Source organism: Macaca thibetana, chromosome 3 (assembly GCF_024542745.1).
Source record: "Macaca thibetana thibetana isolate TM-01 chromosome 3, ASM2454274v1, whole genome shotgun sequence".
Classification (NCBI taxonomy): domain Eukaryota; kingdom Metazoa; phylum Chordata; class Mammalia; order Primates; family Cercopithecidae; genus Macaca; species Macaca thibetana.
This window is the reverse complement of record NC_065580.1, coordinates 128,895,036-128,901,230: the sequence shown is the minus strand read 5'-3', so window position 1 is coordinate 128,901,230 and position 6,195 is coordinate 128,895,036. Positions and strand designations below refer to the sequence as shown.

Sequence of the window (6,195 nt, the reverse complement as noted above, 5' to 3'; positions counted from 1 at the left end):
GACAGACTGGATTAAGAAAATGTGGCACATATACACCATGGAATACTATGCAGCCATAAGAAAGGATGAGTTTGTGTCCTTTGTAGGGACATGGATGCAGCTGGAAACCATCATTCTTAGCAAACTATCACAAGAACAGAAAACCAAACACCGCATGTTCTCACTCATAGGTGGGAACTGAACCATGAGATCACTTGGACTCGGGAAGGGGAACATCACACACAGGGGCCTATCATGGGGAGGGAGGAGGGGGGAGGGATTACATTGGGAGTTATACCTGATGTAAATGACCAGTTGATGGGTGCTGACAAGTTGATGGGTGCAGCACACCAACATTGCACAAGTATAGATACGTAACAAACCTGCACGTTATGCACATGTACCCTAGAGCTTAAAGTATAATAATAATAATAAAAAATTAAAAAAAAAAAAAAAGAAACCAAGCAGACGACTTCATTTCTCTTGGATTCAGCTTTCTCATGTGTCAGAATGGGACAGGAATGGAGGCGTTGGGATAAGTGTCATTCCACTCTCTGTATTTGTAATCTGGCTGACACATGTGTGGCAAGTACGTAGATTTGTTGACAGCAGTTTCCTGGATTGCTGTCTTGAATGATTCTGAGGAGCCTCAGCAAGAAAGTGTGTTTCTGTTGATTGGGAGTGGGGAGCGCTCACAGCATTCCCAGGGCATTCCTGTCCATTATCTCAATACGTGGTGTTGACGTTTCCTGTCCCTCATCAGAAATCCTGACTACTCTGCATCTGATGACTTGAACTTATTGAGCACTGCTTAGTTGCATGATAGAAACCACCTGTTGTTGAACAGCTACCCTGCCTCTTGATGAGAATGGAAAGGCTACCAGGGACCACTGCTGTATGGAATGGCCTTCAGTCATTTCTGCTTAGAACACAGAGGTCATTTTGACTAATAATGTAATTCTCCTTTTGACTGAAAGTGTTAAAATGGTCCGGGTGCAGTGGCTCACGCCTGTAATCCCAGCACTTTGGGAGGCCATGGCAGGCAGATCACAAGGTCAGGAGATTGAGACCATCCTGGCTAACGTGGTGAAACCCCCTCTGTAGTAAAAATAGAAGAAATTAGCCAGGCATGGTGGTGTGTGCCTCCCAGCTACTTGGGAGGCTGAGGCCAGAGAATTGCTTGAATCTGGGAGATGAAGATTGCAGTCAGCTGAGATCATGCCACTGCACTCCAGTCTGGGCGACAGAGCAAGACTCCGTCTCAAAAAAAAAAAAAAGAAAAAAAGAAAAAAGTGTTAAATGTTTCTTTTAAAAGTACTTATCTTTTAGGCTTGTTCTTCAGATTTGCCCAATAAGCTAAGCAAAATGCCTTCAATATGAAGTGGATATTGCTTGATTGTAGGGAACTTGTCCATAATTTTTCCTCTAATTCTTTGTGCTGTGCTTCCAAATTCTTTTTCATTTGCTCATGGCAAATGACTCACCTGTAAATTGATGACAAGTTCCTGAAATTGAGGTCACTGTGAAAGGTAAGGGCCAGTCCTTGGCATGTTTCCATTGATTCTTAAGTTTAATAGTTATGTCAGTTCACTAGCTATGTGTTTATACAGATGAAGTTAACCAAACTAGTTTTACCTGTGAGCAGCTGCCTTTGATAAAGGTAAATTTCTGAATGTTTTTAATTAAAATTTTGAAAATCATTAACAGAAAATAAATAACTTGGATCACATCATAAACTGCACTCAAGAAAGTCCCTAAAATGCTTTTCCTTTATTACAAGAAACAAGAGTGGAGAGGGTCACATGGAATGTTTTTTGATCTTTTGTCCTCTTTGTTTTTTCTGTTCTTTTAAGGAAGGAAAGTTTAGGGGTAGTTTAAACAGCAGTGCCTGGAATGAAAGTATTTCCTACAACATCCTCTAATGTACTTTCTTTTCTCCATGTCCATGGAGACTCTAGGATTCTCATCTTTTCATGTTTACAATATTAAAATACTTCATACAATACCAAAGACAATTACCAACCAACCATCCAATATGGGTATTTCTTCCATCTCCTCATGAATGCAAGAGGAAATAACTGCATTAGGATCATTCTTTTTTCTTTTCTTTTCTTTTCTTTTTTTCAGACAGATTAGGGCTGTAGGAACAATGTTACCAGGAATAACTTGAGTATTGTTTGCTACTGCAACCGAGCTGTGGTTTTCCAAATAGGGAGATGCCTGTTTTTCTCATATAAAAGTAATTGTGCAGGTAGGCTGAGGCTGACAGTGGTTTAGTTGCTCAAACGTGGTAAGACTGGCTTCCCTGTGCATCTTCTCACTTTCGTTTCTGGTGCACGGTGCCAGAGGGAGCTCCTGTCATCATGTCTCCATCCAAGCAAGATATAAACAAAGAAAAGGCAGCATGAGCCCTGTAAAAGCGAGAAGTCTTGCTATGTTTCCCAAGCTGGCCTCAAACTTCTAGCTTCAAAAGATCTGTCTACCTGGCCTCCTGAGTAACTGAGGCCATAGGTACACACCACCATGTCCAGCTATATTTATTTTATTTTATCAAATTTATTTTTGTAGAGAGGAGGTCTTGCTATGTTGCCCAGGCTGCTCTTGAACTCATGGCCTTAAAACGTACTCCCATCTCTGCTTCTCAAGCTGTTGGAACTATAGGTGTGAGCCACTGCATCTGGCCTGACTTGAGATTTCTTTAATCTTGCAACCATTAGTTGGTAGGACTGGGAAAGGCAGTGATGTTGTTTTTTTAATTACCTAATAATTCAATTAGGATCAAACTCAACCTTGACTCCTGCCTTCTCTCGCAGTTCACATCCAGTCTGTCAGGAAATCCTGTTGACTGACTTCAACATGCATCCAGGCTCTGACCATCTCTCACCACCACGATGACCCTGGTCAGGACCACTACCATCTCCCACCTGGATGTTGCCACAACTTGACCCTCATGCTTCTACCCAAATCTTCCCACAGTCTTTCTCAACTCAGCAGCCAGGGGGTGCTTTTAAATCAGGAGACAGATCATGTTGCCTCTCTGCTCTGAACCACCCTGCAGTTCTCATTTTAGTCAGAGTAAAAGTAAAAGCTCCAGCAATAACCTCCCAGGGCTTACACGATCTGTACTGATCCCAGCCCAGCAACTCCCTGGCTCCTCCCCTACTTATCTCCCTCTATCTCTTTGCTCCACTGGCCTCCTTCCAGAGCCTCAGGCACACCGGGGAGTTTCCTCTCAATGCATTAATCCTGTTGATTCAACCTACAATGCTCTTCCCTCAGCACCTTGGCCAGCTCCATCACCTGCTTCAAACTTTTGCTCAATTTTCACTTATGAGGCCAACCCTGACCACTCTACTTAACATTGCCATCTGTCCCCATTCCCATCATGCTTATTTTTTTCTTCTTTTTGAAAGAGGGTCTTGCTCTATTGCCCAGGATAAAGTACAGTGGTGCAATTACAGCTCACAGCAACCTCAACCTCTCAGACTAAAACAATCCTCCTGCCTTGGCCTCCCTATGAGCTGAGACACTTGGCTAATTTTTTTTTCTTTTTCTTTTTTTTTTTTTTTTGAGACACAGTCTCGCTGTCACCCAAGCTGGAGTATGTTGTCACAATCTTGGCTCACTGAAACTTCCACCTCCTGGGTTGAAATGATTCTCCTGACTCAGCCTTCTGAGTAGCTGGGACTACATACAGGCTCCCGCCACCATGCGCAGCTAGTTTTTGTTTTTTACTAGAGACAGGGTTACACCATGTTGGTCAGGCTGGTCTTGAACCCCTGACCTCAAGTGATCCATCCACCTTGGCCTCCTGAGACCTTACGTCCGGCTCCAACAATATTTTTTGAGGCTTGGAACTTTCAGCCTCACCGGCTGAACTCCAGGAAGCAAAAGGGGCTGGAAATTGACTTAACCACCAATGGCCAGTGATTTTATCATGACTCCATAAAATCCCTAAACAATAGGGTTTGGAGAACTTCTGAGATGCTGAACATAAGGAGGTGCTGGGAGGATAGCGTGCCCAACAGAGGGCATGGAAGTGCCCCTCCCCACTTACCTTACCCTGTGCGTCTCTTTCATTGGCTGTTCCTGAGACGCAGCCTTTACATTGAGCCAGTAATAGAAAATAAACTGGCCAGATGTGGTGCTCCTTCCTGTAATCCTAGCACTTTCCCAGGTCTTTTTACCCTGGCCTCCAAAGTAGCTGGGACCCCAGGCATGTATTAGTGTACCATCATACCTGGCTAATTTTTTAATTTTTAATAGAGACAAGGTCTCACCATGTTTCCCAGGCTTGTTTCAAACTTCTGGGCTCAAGCAAACCTTTTGCCTCAATGTCTCAATGTGCTGGGGTTACAGGTGGGGGCCCCTGTGCCTGGCCTGGAACCATGCTACTTATATAGTCTGCAGAACTGTGAGCCACAGTCACTCTTAGAATCTTTCATTACCCTACAGAGAAATCCAAACCCCTTAGCCACTACGTTCTACTCCCCACACCTGCCTTGGCCCCCAGGCTTAGGCAACCATTGATTCATTTTTTGTCACTATAGATTTGCCTAACCTGGACAAACAGACTTGTACAATGTGTGATCTTTTGAGGCTTTTTTCCCTCTTAGCACGTTTTCAAACTTCCTTATGTCATAATGTGTGAAATATCAATATATCTTTCCTTCTATGGATGAATAATATCCCGATGCCTCTTCAGGCCAAGTTCACGCCTCACAACGGCCTTTCCGGGCCCAGCTCATGCCGCTCGACAGGCCCAGCTCCTCCTGGCCTGTTTCAGCCCAGCTCATGCCTCTCGTGTCCCGCCCAGAGGTGGGAGCTCCTACCTCACACTGGCCTCTCTGGTTCGAGGTCCTCCCTCACGCCAGCCCACTGGGGCCCAGCTCATGCCTCTCGTGGCCTCTCCAGGCCCAGCCCCTGCATGTGGGCAGGCTCTTCAGTCCCAGCCTCTACCTCGCAGTGGGCCCTCTCCGGGCCCACCTCTTGCCTCGCCGTGGCCCCTTTGGGCCAACCTCCTGCCCTTCGGGGGGCTCTGCAGGCCCAGCTCCTGCCTCCCAGTGGCCACTGTAGGCCAAGCTCATGCCTTGATGGTGCCCTTCCCAGGCCCCGCTTTTGCTTTTGGTGGCCTCTTCAGGCCCAGAACCTGACCTCCAGTAGGCCTCTCCGGGCCTGGCTCTTCCTCCCGGTGGCCTCTGCAGGCCCAAGTCATACTCAAGTCAGCTTCCCCCGGCCCAGTTCTTGCCTCTCGGCAGCCTCTCCAGGTGCACAACTTCCATCAGCCACTCCAGGCCTAGCTCCTCCTGCCTCCCGATGGCCTCTTTATGCCCAGCCCAGTTCGTGCCTCTTGGCGGCCTTCCCAGGCCCCACTTTTGACTCTTGGTGGCCTCTTCAGGCCCCGAACTTGACCTCCTGTCAGCCTCTCCGGGTTCAGCCTCCTGCCTCCCGAAGGCCCGTGTACAGGCTTAGCTTCTGCCTCACAGTGCACTCTCCCACACCTAGGCTGCAGCCTCACTGCGGCCTCCCCAGTCCAAAGCTCCTGCCTTCCGGCGGCTTCAATAGGGCCCGTTCCTGCCTCCCGATGGCCTCCTCAGGCCCAGCTCACCCCTCACAATGGCCTTTCCGGGCCCAGTTTGTCCACTTTTGGTGGCCTCTCCAGACCTGTAGAGGCCCATTCTCGGCCTCCCTCGTGGCGGCCTCTCCAGGCCCAGCCCTTCCCCTTGCTCCTGGCTGCATCAACAGGCCCGACTGCCGCCTCGCAACAAGCAAACTTTGTGGGCTTAGCTCCTGCCCAGCTCCTGCCAGCCTTTGTAGGCCCAAACCTTTCTCAGCCAGAGCTGAGAAAGCCTTTGTAGGCTCACCTTCTGCTTCCCGGTGGCGTGCACAGACCCAGCTCTGGCTGGAGAACAGCCTCTGCGGGCCCCATGCTGGCCTCCCAGGGGCCTATCCAAGCCCGGCTCTCGCCTCCCGGTGGCTTCCCAAGGCCAGGTTCCTGCCTGCCTGCGTCCCAGCAGCCTCAACAGGCCCAGCTCCTCCCACACCGTGGCCTGTTTCGGCCTAACTCATGCCTCTCACGGCCGGCCCAGAGGTATGAACTCCTGCCTCACACTGGCCTCTCTGGGCCGATGTCCTCCCTCACGCTGGCCCACTGGGGCCCAACTGATGCCTCTCGTGGCTCTCCAGGCCTAGCCCCTGCCTGTGGGTTGCCTCTCT

At 48.7% G+C, this 6,195-nt stretch overlaps 1 pseudogene; it reads left to right on the top strand.

Annotated features, from left to right (window-relative positions):
- The first annotated feature begins 4,871 nt into the window (after positions 1–4,871).
- Positions 4,872–5,358, top strand: LOC126950915 (putative uncharacterized protein FLJ44672; annotated as a pseudogene).
- Positions 5,359–6,195: the final 837 nt, after the last annotated feature.